Source organism: Salvelinus alpinus, chromosome 2, assembly GCF_045679555.1.
Source record: "Salvelinus alpinus chromosome 2, SLU_Salpinus.1, whole genome shotgun sequence".
In the NCBI taxonomy this organism is placed as follows: Eukaryota; Metazoa; Chordata; class Actinopteri; order Salmoniformes; family Salmonidae; genus Salvelinus; species Salvelinus alpinus.
This window is the reverse complement of record NC_092087.1, coordinates 108580910-108600141: the sequence shown is the minus strand read 5'-3', so window position 1 is coordinate 108600141 and position 19232 is coordinate 108580910. Positions and strand designations below refer to the sequence as shown.

General features: G+C 42.2%; 2 protein-coding genes across 2 annotated transcripts in view; one reads left to right on the top strand and one right to left on the bottom strand.

Annotated features, from left to right (window-relative positions):
* LOC139550284 (chemotaxis regulatory protein ChePep-like) overlaps positions 1–19232 on the bottom strand; it is a 196554-nt gene that overhangs the window by 26217 nt on the left and 151105 nt on the right. The gene's annotated exons all lie outside the window — the stretch shown is intronic.
* Positions 1–19232, top strand: part of LOC139550401 (zinc finger protein 271-like) — a 45190-nt gene that overhangs the window by 10188 nt on the left and 15770 nt on the right. The gene's annotated exons all lie outside the window — the stretch shown is intronic.

Sequence of the window (19232 nt, the reverse complement as noted above, 5' to 3'; positions counted from 1 at the left end):
CATCTCCCTCCTGTCACACAAATGATTTTAGCATGATATTGATGAGTTATGACAAATAAGTGTTGCGTTCCTTTGTTTAGCGACCCCTAAATTTAAATGCATCACTCCAAATTGTAGCTGACTGTCTTCTGCAGGTTGTCCTCTAACCAGTGAGGTAAAAGATATCTCCCATTTCCATGTGTTTTTTTAGTTGTTAGTTTCAACAGCACGTACAACCTGATTTCCCCCCTAATCGATATCAGTGATTTATTGGTACTTGTCAAAACAACAGTGTTTCTGGTGCTTGTGTCCATGGTGAGGACAACTTCAATTTATCCCAAACTGTTTCTGCATATTGGTTATTGATTTGGACACGTTAAAACTGTGTTTTGACAGTGGGCTATCCCACCTAGCAAAATGTAATTGAAAAGCCATTGAAAATAATACTATGCAATCAAATATTTCATATTTACATTTCATGTAACATTTAGTAATGAAAATTATTCATGCAACCAACTGACAGTTTTTTGGTACAATTATATTGACATTGTTGCCCTGTTTTTAGAATATCAGGGTTCATTCTCACATGTGCCAAACCAAATGTACTAGAGCATGACATTGGGGACTGGGCCCCGATACAACAACATGCCTATCTAGTGAACCCTGAAAAGAGAGAGAAGCTCTGCAGTTAGGTGGAAAGTTACTACAGATATTGCAGGAGTTTCCTCTTGAAATCAGACATGTCTGTGGTGAGGACAACTTGGTTGCTGATTGTCTCAAGGGTGGGCAGTCAAAATGTTTTGCGTTTAGCCAGTGCGTTGCCATGGATCACAATTTATTTTGACTGTTTTTCCGTATTGGAGATGAGTTTTGTTTGGGCTCGTTCCAAGGGGATGAGAGTTCTAGAAGCTAGTGAGTTTTAGGTTTCTTTGTGGGAAAAATAAATATTGTTTTTAATTGTTGTTAGACAGACACCATGTTTATATTGGTGACGGTGAAGCATTGTAGTTGATTATAATGTGACATGGAAGTTGTTTTCTGTTGGTGGTGAGCATTCTCTTCAGGTGTTACAGCTTTTGGTTTTTCCATTTATGTTTTGAGGTTGGACTTCAGCACGTATAGCTCGTTAGCACGTAGGACGCACTGATTGGTGTCACCTCGTTAGTCAGTATGTGTTACACCTGTGCTGGCTTGTCCATCTCGTTAGTGGGAAGGTGTTTCACCTGAGCTGGTCCAGGTTCTATTTAAGAGTGTCTGGCCCAGTGCTCCAGTTGTCTTGATAGATGTGGAGAGTCAACACCTTTAGTTGCTCCACCGTTTTGGTTTGCTTCCTGTCTTTAATTTTGGTGTGGGTTTTTCTTTTGTTTTCCTCTTCTTGGGCAGATTTAGTGGGTCTCATGGTGGGTGTCTTTTTTCGGTCCCAGTTGTTGTTACTAGTCAATTGTCAGTGGACACCCCCATAGTGTCTTTCAGAGCCCATCCTAAAAAAAAATGTTTTTTATTTCCAAAAATGAATTTTGGGATGGATATTGCATCCAATTAATATTTTTATCAATGGCATTTCCTTAGGGTGCCCGTTAGTCTTTCAGTTGTTAGTCTTCTGTTTGTTGTGTACTAAATATTTCTGTTTTTTCCTGTGAAGCCATTGTGTTGCATCCATGTCTGAAATGTGCTGTATAAATAAAGCTTGATTTGATTTCAACAAATGAACCCAATGACTGACCAATCAACAGATTCTTGGTCCCTTTTAGTATTTGTTAATGAATACAGTATATACATTTGAGATGAGTGATACATAGACTAAGATACAGTAGAATAGGATAGAATACAGTATATACATATGAGATGAGTAATACATACACTAAGATACAGTAGAATAGAATACAGTATATACATATGAGATGAGTAATGCATAGACTAAGATACAGTAGAATAGAATATAATACAGTATATACATATGAGATTAGTAATACATAGACTAAGATACAGTAGAATAGGATAGAATACAGTATATACATATGAGATGAGTAATACATAGACTAAGATACAGTAGAATAGGATAGAATACAGAATATACATATGAGATGAGTAATACATAGACTAAGATACAGTAGAATAGGATAGAATACAGAATATACATATGAGATGAGTAATACATAGACTAAGATACAGTAGAATAGGATAGAATACAGTATATACATATGAGATGAGTAATACATAGACTAAGATACAGTAGAATAGGATAGAATACAGTATATACATATGAGATGAGTAATACATAGACTAAGATACAGTAGAACAGGATAGAATACAGTATATACATATGAGATGAGTAATGCCAGATATGTAAACATGCAGGAGATCCACGAAGGAAAGACAGTGATGGTGCTCAGTGATGTTGTTGTAAATGGTGGGGGAACAACCAATTTCGGCATTTTTTAAATAATTTTACCCCCGTTTTTTCTCCACAATTTCGATATTGTGATGTCTACAGTGCTGTTGGCTGGTCGTCATTGAACTTGCGTAGGCTTAAACACGGGTATACACTGATATTTAAGGCCATTTTGGGTAAAATGCCATTTTTATCTCTGTTCTGTTTTAGTCAGGTCGGTAAATAAATATCAACTACGGTCCCCTTCTCATTTGCTTCTAACGAAAAATTAGATCAGGTCGAATTGTTACTCAGCTCCGTGGTCCTGGAATTCTCTCCTGAACATTTAAAAATTTGATGATCTAGTTTTGTTGGTGGAGCTTAAACACTTGATCGATGTATATAAGAGTGTAATTGTTTGAAGGACAGCTGTTTTTAGTCAAGACTTTCGTGTTTTTAACGTAAAATGTTATTGTTGTACTGTGTTTATAGCTTTGTTTAATGTTGTGTACGTAAGTTGTTTTGTCTGAAACGTTGTTCCCCCTGCTGCTATTGGACCAGGTCTCTTTTGGAAAAGAGATGTTATCTCAATGAGAAAAACCTGTATAAATAAAGGTAAAATAAAAAATACAAATATTGAATATATCTATATATTATATAATTATAATATATATCGAAGGTCGAGTCATGCGTCCTCTGAAACCAGCCAAACTGCGCTTCTGAACAGCTACCCGCTTAACCCGGAAGATGCACCAATATGTCGGAGGAAACACTGGTCACCTGACGGCCGAGGTCAGCCTGCAGGCGCCACAAGGATTCGCTAGAGTAGTAAAGCCCCCCCCCCCGGCCAAACCCTCCCCTAACCTGGGCAACGCTTGGCCTATAGTGTGCTGCCCTATGGGACTCCCGATCACAGCAGGTTGTGGTACAGCCCGGGATCAAACCCGGGTCTGTAGTGATGCCTCTAGCCCTTCGATACAGTACCTTAGACTGCTGCACCACTCGGGTATAACTTTCAATTAACCAATTCACTTGTTAAAAGTGAGAGTTTGACATTATTACCGTTATATCAACACTCCCAACACCCTCAACTATCTAACTAACTAACTCTCTTTGGCACCGTAGACATCAAGTCAGTTGACAATAATGTTTCATACATTATTATATATATATATATATATATATATATATATATATATATATATATATATTATATACATATATAATTTAATTACATGTTTTAAATAAAATGTCCATAATATCTGCATTAATAGTGGAATGATCGTGTTTCACAATATTTCTAAACATAAATATATTCTCGATCTTCTATTGCTGTTGTTGACTGAATGTTTGTTCATGTGTAACTCTGTGTTGTTGGTTTTGTCGAACTGCTTTGCTTTATTTTGGCCAGGTTGCAGTTGTAAATGAGAACTTGTTCTCAACTGGCCGACCTGGTTAAAAAAAGGAGAAATAAATAACACATAATAATACATAATAATGTCGGAGCAGTATAGACCTAGTCTGTTCATTATATACATCTACATGATGTATTGTTACACCATGTAGGAGCAGTATAGACCTAGTCTGTTCATTATATACATCTACATGATGTATTGTTACACCATGTAGGAGCAGTATAGACCTAGTCTGTTCATTATATACATCTACATGATGTATTGTTACACCATGTAGGAGCAGTATAGACCTAGTCTGTTCATTATATACATCTACATGATGTATTGTTACACCATGTAGGAGCAGTATAGACCTAGTCTGTTCAATACATACATCTACATGATGTATTGTTACACCATGTAGGAGCAGTATAGACCTAGCCTGTTCATTATATACATCTACATGATGTATTGTTACACCATGTAGGAGCAGTACAGACCTAGTCTGTTCTTTATATACATCTACATGATGTATTGTTACACCATGTAGGAGCAGTATAGACCTAGCCTGTTCATTATATACATCTACATGATGTATTGTTACACCATGTAGGAGCAGTATAGACCTAGTCTGTTCATTATATACATCTACATGATGTATTGTTACACCATGTAGGAGCAGTATAGACCTAGCCTGTTCATTATATACATCTACATGATGTATTGTTACACCATGTAGGAGCAGTATAGACCTAGTCTGTTCATTATATACATCTACATGATGTATTGTTACACCATGTAGGAGCAGTATAGACCTAGTCTGTTCATTATATACATCTACATGATGTATTGTTACACCATGTAGGAGCAGTATAGACCAAGTCTGTTCATTATATACATCTACATGATGTATTGTTACACCATGTAGGAGCAGTATAGACCTAGTCTGTTCATTATATACATCTACATGATGTATTGTTACACCATGTAAGAGCAGTATAGACCTAGTCTGTTCATTATATACATCTACATGATGTATTGTTACACCATGTAGGAGCAGTATAGACCTAGTCTGTTCATTATATACATCTATATGATGTATTGTTACACCATGTAGGAGCATTATAGACCTACAGTAGCTAGCTACTTATTTAGATTTAGTTTGACTTAATGAAACTGCCTTAAATGTGCTGTAGTAAACATTTTTTATTCGCACTAATCGATCAACACATTCATGTCTTTGTATGTCTCAATATAATAGTATTATTTAATTAAATCCATTTAAAATAATCTTTGTCTGAAAATAAAATATGATCCTCAACTGCGTTTCCCTCCAGTCAGCAGACGGCGATGTGCGTCTTTCAGGCGACGCTGCCAGCGTGACGTATAATCTAGTGGACGGTTCTTCATAAACAGCTCGTCAACCACCTCGGTAGCTTGCTAGCCAACATAGCCGAAAGATTCAAGCTATTTATACGCTTTCGGTGTATATTACCTACTGTGTTTTCAACACACTTCTGTCGTATCTACTTGTTAACCTATTTAATATTACGTTATTTTGTATTAGTCAGCTGTAGTAGCTGGCTGGTTAAGTTAGCACTAGCCTAGTCGCTAATGATAGCTAGCTAGCTAACATCCCCGACCATGAGCTCCCTAAACTTCTCCCCTCCTGTTAAAGAAGAGGCGGTCTGCTGGACGGAGAAAGAAGCTCTGGGGCTGAACATTGTCGTGAAAGAGGAGAAGGAAGAAGAGGATGTCACAGTAAAACAAGAAGTAGAGAGTGAGGCTGTTACAGTGAAAGAAGAAGAGAAAGACGTTTCAGTGAAAGAAGAGGAAGACGCGTTCAGAGTGAAAGAGGAGGAGGATGTTACAGTAAAAGAAGAGGAGGAAAAGAAGAGGATGCAGTTTTTGGAGTGAAGAAGGAAGGGGAGATTACTGTCACATTGAAAGATGAAGAGGAGGAGATAGGAGATCTGATTAACACCAGTAAGTACCGCCTTAAATGTATTTTTAACTTTGGATATTCGGAGTTGGCTCGTCAATACCTCTTCAACGGAGGGCCCAGGATGATGACTGATATGTCTAGAATCAGACGACGTAGAGAGCAAGCTTGTTTTCTCTGTTCCGTTTCCAAAAAGTGACTTAACATATATATTTGAGAAGGGTCTATCTGCTGACCGCAGACTGGGGGGCACCGCATGTAGTGATGTTTTACTACACACCGTGCCCCCCAATAGTGCCATGTGAGAGTTGGGTTGGCTACACCAAAGATTATGGATATACTGACAAGATGTCTCTCTGCCCTCACAAGGGGAGTCGTTGTCCACAAAGCGGCACTGCGGGTTGTCTAGCTCCCGCCTATCCTTTCTTTGGATTGGTGGATACATCTTATTATTGTAATCTATTGTTTATGTTCCAGGGTTGTTGTCGTCTACCGCCTGTATTCAATGGAGAGAGATGCTAAGCTACTAGCATGAATATGCATAGCGATCTGGAGACAACTCCTATAGTGTTTTTATCAAAGTTGTCACATGTCCACATAACAACTTAAGCATTACAAAACTTCTGTTAGATCAAGTAAACCTCACGTAGCAAATAAGCCATTCATTTTGTTGTTGACCAAATTCGACACTTTCCACATTGGGTTGATAATTGTTTCCACTTGGATACAACCTACTGTAACCTACTGGCATGACCTAGAGAGTTACAACCTACTGTAACCTACTGGCATGACCTAGAGAGATACAACCTACTGTAACCTACTGGCATGACCTAGAGAGATACAACCAACTGTAACCTACTGGCATGACCTAGAGAGATACAACCTACTGTAACCTACTGGCATGACCTAGAGAGTTACAACCTACTGTAACCTACTGGCATGACCTAGAGAGATACAACCTACTGTAGCCTACTGGCATGACCTAGAGAGATACAACCTACTGTAGCCTACTGGCATGACCTAGAGAGTTACAACCTACTGTAACCTACTGGCATGACCTAGAGAGTTACAACCTACTGTAACCTACTGGCATGACCTAGAGAGATACAACCTACTGTAGCCTACTGGCATGACCTAGAGAGTTACAACCTACTGTAACCTACTGGCATGACCTAGAGAGATACAACCTACTGTAGCCTACTGTAACCTACTGGCATGACCTAGAGAGTTACAACCTACTGTAGCCTACTGTAACCTACTGGCATGACCTAGAGAGTTACAATCTACTGTAACCTAATGGCATGACCTAGAGAGATACAACCTACTGTAGCCTACTGTAACCTACTGGCATGACCTAGAGAGTTACAGACTACTGTAATCTACTGGTATGACCTAGAGAGTTACAACCTACTGTAGCCTACTGTAATCTACTGGCATGACCTAGAGAGTTACAACCTTAATATGGCTCTCAATCAGAGGAAACGTAAACCACCTGCCTCTAATTGAGAACCATATCAGGTCACCCATTCACCAACATAGAAACACATAACATAGACTGCCCACCCAAACTCACGCCCTGACCGACTAACACATACAAAAATAACAGAGAACAGGTCAGGAACGTGACACATACCTCAGCCAGCATTGTGAATGGTTAGGAAATAATGTCATATTTTACTCGTACCTCAGCCAGCATTGTGAATGGTTAGGAAATAATGTCATGTTTTACTCATTCCTCAGCCAGCATTGTGAATGGTTAGGAAATTATATGTCATGTTTTACTGGTACCTCAGCCAGCATTGTGAATGGTTAAGAAATAATATGTCATGTTTTACTGGTACCTCAGCCAGCATTGTGAATGGTTAAGAAATAATATGTCATGTTTTACCCGTACCTCAGCCAGCATTGTGAATGGTGTCTGTGACGGTGACATGCTAGACCAGGGCAGTAAATCTAATTTCTTAGGTGTTTTTTGTCTTGCATCAAAGGTCTGGGGTGCTTCTGTGATTATAAGTTACTGACCTTGGAATACATTTCTTGCCATGCTGGCAGGGTCTGAATCAAACCAAATGTCCACCTGGAACACTGGCAGGGTCTGAATCAAACCCAATGTCCACCTGGCACACTGGCAGGGTCTGAATCAAACCCAATGTCCACCTGGTACACTGGCAGGGTCTGAATCAAACCCAATGTCCACCTGGCACACTGGCAGGGTCTGAATCAAACCCAATGTCCACCTGGTACACTGGCACGGTCTGAATCAAACCCAGTGTCCACCTGGTACACTGACAGGGTCTGAATCAAACCCAATGTTCACCTGGTACACTGGCAGGGTCTGAATCAAACCCAATGTCCACCTGGTACACTGGCACGGTCTGAATCAAACCCAGTGTCCACCTGGTACACTGACAGGGTCTGAATCAAACCCAATGTCCACCTGGTACACTGGCAGGGTCTGAATCAAACCCAATGTCCACCTGGTACACTGGCAGGGTCTGAATCAAACCCAATGTCCACCCGGTACACTGGCAGGGTCTGAATCAAACCCAATGTCCACCTGGTACACTGGCAGGGTCTGAATCAAACCCAATGTCCACCTGGTACACTGACAGGGTCTGAATCAAACCCAATGTCCACCTGGTACACTGGCAGGGTCTGAATCAAACCCAATGTCCACCCGGTACACTAGCAGGGTCTGAATCAAACCCAATGTCCACCTGGTACACTGGCAGGGTCTGAATCAAACCCAATGTCCACCCGGCACACTGGCAGGGTCTGAATCAAACCCAATGTCCACCTGGTACACTGGCAGGGTCTGAATCAAACCCAATGTTCACCTGGTACACTGGCAGGGTCTGAATCAAACCCAATGTCCACCTGGTACACTGGCACGGTCTGAATCAAACCCAGTGTCCACCTGGTACACTGACAGGGTCTGAATCAAACCCAATGTTCACCTGGTACACTGGCAGGGTCTGAATCAAACCCAATGTTCACCTGGTACACTGGCAGGGTCTGAATCAAACCCAATGTCCACCTGGTACACTGGCACGGTCTGAATCAAACCCAATGTCCACCTGGTACACTGGCACGGTCTGAATCAAACCCAATGTCCACCTGGTACACTGACAGGGTCTGCATCAAACCCAATGTCCACCTGGTACACTGGCAGGGTCTGAATCAAACCCAATGTCCACCCGGTACACTGGCAGGGTCTGAATCAAACCCAATGTCCACCCGGTACACTGACAGGGTCTGAATCAAACCCAATGTCCACCTGGTACACTGGCAGGGTCTGAATCAAACCCAATGTCCACCTGGTACACTGGCAGGGTCTGAATCAAACCCAATGTCCACCCGGTACACTAGCAGGGTCTGAATCAAACCCAATGTCCACCTGGTACACTGGCAGGGTCTGAATCAAACCCAATGTCCACCCGGCACACTGGCAGGGTCTGAATCAAACCCAATGTCCACCTGGTACACTGGCAGGGTCTGAATCAAACCCAATGTTCACCTGGTACACTGGCAGGGTCTGAATCAAACCCAATGTCCACCTGGTACACTGGCACGGTCTGAATCAAACCCAGTGTCCACCTGGTACACTGACAGGGTCTGAATCAAACCCAATGTTCACCTGGTACACTGGCAGGGTCTGAATCAAACCCAATGTTCACCTGGTACACTGGCAGGGTCTGAATCAAACCCAATGTCCACCTGGTACACTGGCACGGTCTGAATCAAACCCAATGTCCACCTGGTACACTGGCAGGGTCTGAATCAAACCCAATGTCCACCTGGTACACTGACAGGGTCTGAATCAAACCCAATGTCCACCTGGTACACTGGCACGGTCTGAATCAAACCCAGTGTCCACCTGGTACACTGACAGGGTCTGAATCAAACCCAATGTCCACCTGGTACACTGGCAGGGTCTGAATCAAACCCAATGTCCACCTGGTACACTGACAGGGTCTGCATCAAACCCAATGTCCACCTGGTACACTGGCAGGGTCTGAATCAAACCCAATGTCCACCCGGTACACTGGCAGGGTCTGAATCAAACCCAATGTCCACCCGGTACACTGACAGGGTCTGAATCAAACCCAATGTCCACCTGGTACACTGGCAGGGTCTGAATCAAACCCAATGTCCACCTGGTACACTGGCAGGGTCTGAATCAAACCCAATGTCCACCTGGTACACTGGCAGGGTCTGAATCAAACCCAATGTCCACCTGGTACACTGACAGGGTCTGAATCAAACCCAATGTCCACCTGGTACACTGGCAGGGTCTGAATCAAACCCAATGTCCACCTGGTACACTGGCAGGGTCTGAATCAAACCCAATGTCCACCTGGTACACTGACAGGGTCTGAATCAAACCCAATGTCCACCTGGTACACTGACAGGGTCTGAATCAAACCCAATGTCCACCTGGTACACTGGCAGGGTCTGAATCAAACCCAATGTCCACCTGGTACACTGGCAGGGTCTGAATCAAACCCAATGTCCACCTGGTACACTGGCAGGGTCTGAATCAAACCCAATGTCCACCTGGTACACTGGCAGGGTCTGAATCAAACCCAATGTCCACCTGGTACACTGACAGGGTCTGAATCAAACCCAATGTCCACCTGGTACACTGACAGGGTCTGAATCAAACCCAATGTCCACCTGGTACACTGGCAGGGTCTGAATCAAACCCAATGTCCACCTGGTACACTGGCAGGGTCTGAATCAAACCCAATGTCCACCTGGTACACTGTGTGACCTCTGACGAGCTCTGACGAGCCGGGCATTCCTGCCACAGGTGTGCTGACGAGCCACACCCGTGGCACGCCTTGAGCTCGTCACAGTCCTTCGCCTCGTGCTCCCCAGATCCACAAAATCTGCACTTTCTTGTGCTGCACGAGGCTAGGATGTGGCCGTAGGCCATACAACGCTTGCAAAACGGGGGCTGACGTGCATAAAACAATGTCCCCCTGTCAGCCCCCAGGGAGAACATAGCTGGAGGATGAAGGTAGCCGCCCAGTCCCTTTGGGTCCTTCCTGAGGAGGGCCTGGAAGTCTCTCCTCCCGTTCCAAAAACCCAGGGAGTCCTTGAGGTGCCTTGCTGAGGAGATGTCATCCATGTATCTCCAGAAAGGCCCTCACCTCCTCGTCCTTGACGTACGGATTATAAATGTTCACAGTTACAATCCTGAAATTGTTTTTTGCCAAGCTGGTTACCTCGTAGTGGCACATTGGCCTCGCACCTCCCACTTCTCTCACCTTTTTCAGGATCTCGTCATGTTTTTCTTCTGTGTGTAAAGCCACATCATAAGTTCCCTCCAACGGGTAACCTAGGAGGCAAAACACATCCTTCCCTGTCAGTTTAAGGATCCACGTTAACCTTTCACGAGTCACAAACCCGGATCCCGGATCCCCCCCATCACAAAAGCTGACTAGCATAGCCTAGCCTAGCCTAAAGTTACAGGGATATCATAAAATAAAATGTTCATGAAATCACAAGTCCAAGACACCAAATGAAAGATACAGATCTTGTGATTCAAGCCATCATCTCTGATTTTTTTAATGTTTTACAGGGAAGACACAATATGTAAATCTATTAGCTAACCACGTTAGCAAAAGACACCACTTTTTTTATTCCACCATTTTTTTTACTGCATCAGTAGCTATCACATTCGACCAAATAAAGATATAAATAGCCACTAACCAAGAAACAATTCTCATCAGATGACAGTCTGATAACATATTTATTGTATAGCATAGGTTTTGTTAGAAAAATGTGCATATTTCAGGTATAAATCATAGTTTACAATTGCAGCCCCCATTACAACTATCACTAAAATGACTAGAATAACTACAGAGACCATCGTGTATTAGCTAATTACTCATCATAAAACATTTCTTAAAAATACACAGCGTACAGCAGATGAAAGACACAGATCATGTGAATATAGCCAATATGTCAGATTTTCTAAGTGTTTTACAGCGAAAACACAATATAGCGTTATCTTAGCTTACTACAAGTCAGTCACACAGTAGCATTGATTCAAGCCAAAAATAGCAATAACGTTATAAACCACCAAACGCTATTAATTTTTTCACTAACCTTCTCAGAATTCTTCAGATGACAGTCCTGTAACATCATATTACACAATGCATATAGTTTGTTCGAAAATGTGCATATTTAGCCGCACAATTCGTGGTTACACAACGTGTTTAGTGGGCAAAAAAATCAAGCAATCTGTCCGGCGCCATTTTGGAAAGGCACCTAATCTTATCGAAAACTATTCATAAACTTGACTAAAAAAATACAGGTTGGACAGCAATTGAAAGAGAAATTAGTTCTTAATGCAATCGCTGAATTACATTTTTTAAATTAACCTTACTGCGCAATACTGGGTACAATACAGGGTGCGATAGCGCAACGCTACATGGAAAATAATGGCGTCTAATACATTTTTCTTTTTCAACAGAACAACGTTTTATCAGCATAAATAGTACCTACTATTAGCTGAACTCCCATCAGAATCTTGTGAAAGGTGTCCGTTGGCCAAAAGAATCGTTGCTGGGTTGGAGAATGTTTCCCTCGACGTTGCAATTAGCAGTACAGAATGGCATTCGAGAGAGAGACACCCACGTTTCTACAGCGCCATGGAAATAAATACCTGAAAATCGCAATATACTGACCTAAACTGGTATAATTCGGTTCAAAATAACAAGATTATGATGTCTTTAAAGCCTATAGCGAATAAAAACAGAGCCGGATACTTCTAGGAGCTAAAACCAGACGTTCTAAAAAGACATGCCAAGACCCTCTTTGCGTCAGCGCGAAGTCCCAAAAGGTCGGACACCTCGGTTCCAATCAATTTAAAAACTTTGGGAAATACGTAAAGACGTCATTTCAACTCTCCCTATTCGCTAACAGCCAGGGGAAGGCGTATGCAGTGCATCTCAACCAATAGAAGACAGGCAAAGTTAAAGACAGGTCTCAAAGCAGATGATAAAATTTCCCATTCTCACACAGACATAGGAAAAGTGCTCTAAGTCGAGTTCTGTTTCACTTACAGACATAATTCCAACGGTTTTAGAAACTAGAGAGTGTTTTCTATCCAATAGTAAGAATAATATGCATATTGTACGAGCAAGAATTGAGTAGGAGACCGTTTACATTGGATACACATTTGTGCTATGTCGAAATAGCACCCCCTAGTGGCAAGAAGTTAAGATAGTCCTTCCAAAAGTTTCACGTCCGAATGGCTCCATCTCCTTGTCCTTCCACACAAAGCGAACCGTATTCGCCAGCCCGATCCCAGGGACCGACCTATTTGAAGAATGTTGCTCCATCTCCACTCCCGCTCTCGTCCAAAAAAGGAAACACTGAAAAGAAAAGCAAAAACGGCTGAGAATCGTTACCCCCAATAACTGTTTAACTGTTTTACTGCCCTCCGGCCTTCGACTTTCAGCTTAGAGCTGAGAGGAACCTCAGTAGCCAACTTGAACTTAGCCACACAGGAGAGAAGCCTAATCAGTGTGACAAGAGATACTCTCATTCAAGTGGTCTGATTAAACATCAGAAAATACATGCAGGAGATCCACAGAGTGTAGAATGTTCTCCAACATCAGACCTGGGTAGTAGAACACAGAGTGTGGAATGTTCTCCAACATCAGACCTGGGTAGTAGAACACAGAGTGTGGAATGACCTCCAACACCAGACCTGGGTAGTAGAACACAGAGTGTAGAATGTTCTCCAACACCAGACCTGGGTAGTAGAACACAGAGTGTGGAATGACCTCCAACACCAGACCTGGGTAGTAGAACACAGAGTGTGGAATGACCTCCAACACCAGACCTGGGTAGTAGAACACAGAGTGTGGAATGATCTCCAACACCAGACCTGGGTAGTAGAACACAGAGTGTGGAATGATCTCCAACACCAGACCTCTATACATCAAATCACATTTTATTTGTCACATACACAAGTTTAGCAGATGTTATTGCGGGTGTAGCATAATTGTAATAATTGTGTTTCTAGCTCCAACAGTCCAATAATATCTAACAAGTAATATCTAATAATATACACAATCTAAAGGAATGGAATTAAGAATATATAAATATTTGGACGAGTGATGTCAGAGCGGCATAGACTGATACAGTAGGATAGAATACAGTATATACATATGAGATGAGTAATACATAGACAGATACAGTAGAATAGGATAGAATACAGTATATACATATGAGATGAGTAATGCATAGACTAAGATACGGGAGAATAGAACACAGTATATACATATGAGATGAGTAATACATAGACTGATACAGTAGAATAGGATAGAATACAGTATATACATATGAGATGAGTAATACATAGACAGATACAGTAGAATAGGATAGAATACAGTATATACATATGAGTAATACATAGACTAAGATACAGTAGAATAGGATAGAATACAGTATATACATAGGAGATGAGTAATACATAGACTACAACTGCCTAGCCAGTTGTAGCGCAATCTTGGGTGCAATGTTCACGTTCCCGTACTGACTGACTGTGTGGAGGCTCATTGATTTAATGTTACGTTAGCCTACATGCTATACAAGCTAAACAAATATTGTATAGCTGATGGCTATATTCGCCACGACTTACCGTTCTTTGTGCAGCTTCAAATGTCGAACAAAGTTGGAAGTTGTTGCGCCTCCGTCTGATGTTTTGCAAGTTGCAATCCGTTTTTTGTTGATACAGCGTATTCTTTATATCCGAAAAGAACAATTACTTAATTACATCAAGCGTCCCAATGGTAAAACGTTTGAGTTCATTACATCAAGCGTCCCAATGGTAAAACGTTTGATTTAATTACATCAAGCGTCCCAATGGTAAAACGTTTGATTTAATTACATCAAGTGTTCCAATGGTAAAACGTTTGATTTAATTACATCAAGCGTCCCAATGGTAAAACGTTTGATTTAATTACATCAAGCGTCCCAATGGTAAAACGTTTGATTTAATTACATCAAGTGTCCCAATGGTAAAACGTTTGATTTAATTACATCAAGCGTCCCAATGGTAAAACGTTTGAGTTCATTGTGACACGTCACGTTGCCTGCTGTTTATTGCCACGTTGGGATGCAACCTTTTTTTAATATCCTTTTTTATTTTTATTTTTATCATTTTACCCCGTTTTTTCTCCACAATTTCGATCTTGTTTCATCTTTGCAACGCTGGGGAGGCGAAGGTCAAGTCATACGTCCTCTGAAACATGACCCGCCAAACCGAGCTTCTTCACACCCGCCCGCTTAACCCTGAAGCAAGCTGCACCAATATGTCGGAGGAAACGCCGTTCACCTGACGACCGAGGTCAGCCTGCAGGCGCCACAAAGAGTCGCTGGAGCGCGATGAGCCAAGTAACGCCCCCCCCCCCTTGGCCAAACCCTCCCCTAACCCGGACGACGCTTGGCCAATTGTGTGCCGCCCTATGGGACTCCCGATCACAGCAGGTTGTGGTACAGTCCGGGATCGAACCCGGGTCTGTAGTGACGCCTCTAGCACTGTGATACAGTACCTTAGACTGCTGCACCACTCGGGTCTATAGTGACACCTCTAACACTGTGATACAGTACCTTAGACTGCTGCACCACTCGGGTCTATAGTGACACCTCTAACACTGTGATACAGTACCTTAGACTGCTGCACCACTCGGGTCTATAGTGACACCTCTAACACTGTGATACAGTACCTTAGACTGCTGCACCACTCGGGTCTATAGTGACACCTCTAACACTGTGATCTAGTACCTTAGACTGCTGCACCACTCGGGTCTATAGTATGTATTGTTACACCATGTAGGAGCAGTATAGACCTAGTCTGTTCATTATATACATCTACATGATGTATTGTTACACCATGTAGGAGCAGTATAGACCTAGTCTGTTCATTATATACATCTACATGATGTATTGTTACACCATGTAGGAGCAGTATAGACCTAGTCTGTTCATTATATACATCTACATGATGTATTGTTCCACCATGTAGGAGCAGTATAGACCTAGTCTGTTCATTATATACATCTACATGATGTATTGTTACACCATGTAGGAGCAGTATAGACCTAGTCTGTTCATTATATACATCTACATGATGTATTGTTACACCATGTAGGAGCAGTATAGACTTAGTCTATTCATTATATACATCTACATAATGTATTGTTACACCATGTAGCAGCAGTATGGACCTACAGTAGCTTGCTAATTACTTAGATTTAGTTTGACTTAATGAAACTGCCTTAAATCTGCAGTAGTAAACATTTTTTATCCGCACTAATCAATCAACACATTCCCGTCTTTGTATGTCTCAATATAATGGTATTATTTAATTCAACCCATTTAAAATAATCTTTGTCTGAAAATAAAATATGATCCTCAACTGTGTTTCCCCTCCAGTCAGCAGACGGCGATGTGCGTCTTTCAGGCGACGCTGCCAGCGTGACGTATAATCTAGTGGACGGTTCTTCATAAACGGCTCGTCAACCACCTCGGTAGCTTGCTAGCCAACATAGCCGAAAGCTATTTAGACGCTTTCGGTGTATATTACCTACTGTGTTTTAGACACACTTCTGTCTTATCTACTTGTTAACCTATTTAATTTAATATTACGTTATTCTTTATTAGTCAGCTATAGTAGCTGGCTGGTTAAGTTAGCACTAGCCTAGTCGCTAATGATAGCTAGCTAGCTAACATCTCCGAACATGAGCTCCCTAAACCTCTCCCCTCTTGTTAAAGAAGAGGCGGTCTGCTGGACTGAGAAAGAAGCTCTTGTGAAAGAGGAGAAGGAAGAAGAGGATGTCACAGTAAAACAAGAAGTAGAGGGTGAGGCTGTTACAGTGAAAGAAGAAGAGAAAGACGTTTCAGTGAAAGAAGAGGAAGACGCGTTCAGAGTGAAAGAGGAGGAGGATGAGAAAGAGGAGGATGTAGTTTTTGGAGTGAAGAAGGAAGGGGAGATTACTGTCACATTGAAAGATGAAGAGGAGGAAATAGGAGATTTGATTAACACCAGTAAGTACCGCCTTAAATGTGTTTTTAACTTTGGGTATTCGTAGTTGGCTCGTCAATACCTCTTCAACGGAGGGCCCTAGGACGATAACTGGCATGTCTAGAATCAGACGACGTAGAGAGCAAGCTACCCCTTGTTTTCTCCGTTTCCAAAAAGTGACTTAACATATATATTTGAGAAGGGTCTATCTGCTGACCGCAGACTGGGGGACACGGCATGTAGTGATTTTCATGTAGTGATGATTTACTACACACCGTGCCCCCCAATATTGCCATGCGAGAGTTGGGTTGGCTACACCAAAGATTATGGATATACTGACAAGATGTCTCTCCGCCCTAACAAGGGGAGTCGTTGTCCACAAAGCGGCACTGCGGGTTGTCTAGCTCCCGCCTATCCTTTCTTTGGATTGGTGGATACATCTTATTATTGTAATCTATTGTTTATATTCTATGAGGGTTGTTGTCGTCAACTGCCTGTATTCAATGGAGAGAGATGCTAAGCTACTAGCATGAATATGCACCGCCTGTATTCAATGGAGAGAGATGCTAAGCTACTAGCATGAATATGCACCGCCTGTATTCAATGTAGAGAGATGCTAAGCTATTAGCATGAATATGCATAGCGATCTGGAGACAACTCCTATAGTGTTTTTATCAAAGTTGTCGGTATGTCACATGTCCACATAACAACTTAAGCATTACGAAACTTCTGTTGGATCAAGTAAACCTCACTTAGCAAATAAGCCATTCATTATGTTGTTGACCAAATTCGACACATTCCACATTGGGTTGATAATTGTTTCCACTTGGATACAACCTACTGTAACCTACTGGCATGACCTAGAGAGATACAACCTACTGTAACCTACTGGCATGACCTAGAGAGTTACAACCTACTGGCATGACCTAGAGAGTTACAATCTACTGTAGCCTACTGACATGACCTAGAGAGATACAACCTACTGTAGCCTACTGGCATGACCTAGAGAGTTACAATCTACTGTAGCCTACTGGCATGACCTAGAGAGATACAACCTACTGTAAACTACTGGCTTGACCTAGAGAGTTACAACCTACTGTAGCCTACTGGCATGACCTAGAGAGATACAACCTACTGTAGCCTACTGGCATGACCTAGAGTTACAACCTACTGTAACCTACTGGCATGACCTAGAGAGATACAACCTACTGTAGGCTACTGGCATGACCTAGAGAGATACAACCTACTGTAACCTACTGGCATGACCTAGAGAGATACAACCTACTGTAACCTTCTGGCATGACCTAGAGACTTACAACCTACTGTAACCTACTGGCATGACCTAGAGAGTTACAACCTACTGTAACCTACTGGCATGACCTAGAGAGTTACAACCTACTGGCATGACCTAGAGAGTTACAATCTACTGTAGCCTACTGACATGACCTAGAGATATACAACCTACTGTAGCCTACTGGCATGACCTAGAGTTACAACCTACTGTAACCTACTGGCATGACCTAGAGAGATACAACCTACTGTAGGCTACTGGCATGACCTAGAGAGATACAACCTACTGTAACCTACTGGCATGACCTAGAGAGTTACAACCTACTGTAGCCTACTGGCATGACCTAGAGAGATACAACCTACTGTAACCTACTGGCATGACCTAGAGAGTTACAACCTACTGTAGCCTACTGGCATGACCTAGAGAGATACAACCTACTGTAGCCTACTGGCATGACCTAGAGAGATACAACCTACTCTAACCTACTGGCATGACCTAGAGAGTTACAACCTACTGTAGCCTACTGGCTTGACCTAGAGAGTTACAACCTACTGTAACCTACTGGCATGACCTAGAGAGATACAACCTACTGTAGCCTACTGGCATGACCTAGAGAGTTACAACCTACTGTAACCTACTGGCATGACCTGGAGAGATACAACCTACTGTAACCTACTGGCATGACCTAGAGAGTTACAACCTACTGTAGCCCACTGGCATGACCTAGAGAGTTACAACCTACTGTAGCCTACTGGCATGACCTAGAGAGATACAACCTACTGACATGACCTAGAGAGGTACAACCTACTGTAGCCTACTGGCATGACCTAGAGAGTTACAACCTACTCTAGCCTACTGGCATGACCTAGAGAGATACAACCTACTGTAACCTACTGGCATGACCTAGAGAGATACAACCTACTGTAACCTACTGGCATGACCTAGAGAGTTACAACCTACTGGCATGACCTAGAGAGATACAATCTACTGTAGCCTACTGGCATGACCTAGAGAGATACAATCTACTGTAGCCTACTGGCATGACCTAGAGAGATACAATCTACTGTAGCCTACTGGCATGACCTAGAGCGTTACAACCTACTGTAGCCTAATGTAGCCTACTGGCATGACCTAGAGAGTTACAACCTACTGTAGCCTACTGGCATGACCTAGAGAGATACAACCTACTGTAGGCTACTGGCATGACC